This window comes from Chrysochloris asiatica, unplaced genomic scaffold (assembly GCF_000296735.1).
Source record: "Chrysochloris asiatica unplaced genomic scaffold, ChrAsi1.0 scaffold00046, whole genome shotgun sequence".
In the NCBI taxonomy this organism is placed as follows: Eukaryota; Metazoa; Chordata; class Mammalia; order Afrosoricida; family Chrysochloridae; genus Chrysochloris; species Chrysochloris asiatica.
The window spans coordinates 21,097,799-21,099,009 of NW_006408564.1; positions in this window are offsets into that span (position 1 = coordinate 21,097,799).

Here is a 1,211-nt window from a genome sequence, read left to right on the forward strand (position 1 = left end):
TTCGCAGACCCACTCACAACCACTTTACTACCAGAGATCCCGCTTTGTTAAAACTTAGAACCCTCTCATTAATCGTGCGCGCCCTCTGCTGGTTTTTCCGGGCAAATTCTCTGCGTGATTAATGTGAACTGAGACTACAGGGAACTCTTGAGTCCATTGAAATCGTTACTAATAGAAACGAGAAACAGCAACCCTGTAAGGGATTTTTGTAAGATCAAAGTTGGCGTCAACAATGGTGAATTTATTGATTGTGTTTATTCAGTTGAAACAAATTGGAGTGTGTCCCGCCCTCTCTCTGCGGCTTCTATTTTCTCGACCCCAGGAGAAAAAAATTCCTCCTTTTGAGATTCTTACTACTCGCAAACCCGGTTACCGGTGATCTCCTTGTTTGTTTCTCTTCCGTGTGTTATTCAGTTGCCTTTCTCTACCTCCCAGCCCTCCCCCGTCGCACCTACCCCCACTGGTGCTACTGTGGATTTGTGAATAAAAAGGTTATGGTAAAACCCTGCCTTTGCCTTGCAAAGCAGAGTGTGGTTAGCTTCCCTAATTATGCAATCTCCTATTTCTCCAACTGTTCTTAATTCAAAGCTGTAAAAAGCTTTTCAAAATAGGTGTATGCTCTACTTGACAGTTGGGATAAAACAATGCCTTCAATACAGAGAAAACAAGACACATTGGCAGTTTCTTTTCCATAATTTATAGTGACTTAGCTCTCCCCCCACATCAGGTTATAAGAATTTCTTTGGGAGCAATTTTCTTTTAATAGCATCATCTGAAGCAGCAAACATTCCTTTTGCAGTCATTAGTGCTTCTAGCCTAAGAAACAGAGACTGAAGATTGAATTAGGATTTAGAGGAAGGCAGTCTGCATCACATAAATAAACAGTAAGGGCCCCAACCATTTCATTACACAACTTAAATAAGCAGTACAGATAGCTGGCTGCAGCGTTCCACAGGCATAATATATTTAAAAGACACCATTATAGGGTCCTTCCGAAGCCTTAATGTACTCAGTATTATTCATTTACTCTACTTGAGTTACTTTTGCACTAAGAGCCAAAGCTGTGGGTCAGGCAAATTACTGCAGGCAGGAATGCTAACAGATGAGAGAGGACAAATACTAAATTAGCTTAAGAATTTATGGCCCTGAGTATAACTTAATAAATGTTGTTTGCCATTGTTCCTTCCCAATGAGTTGCAAGTGATAAAACA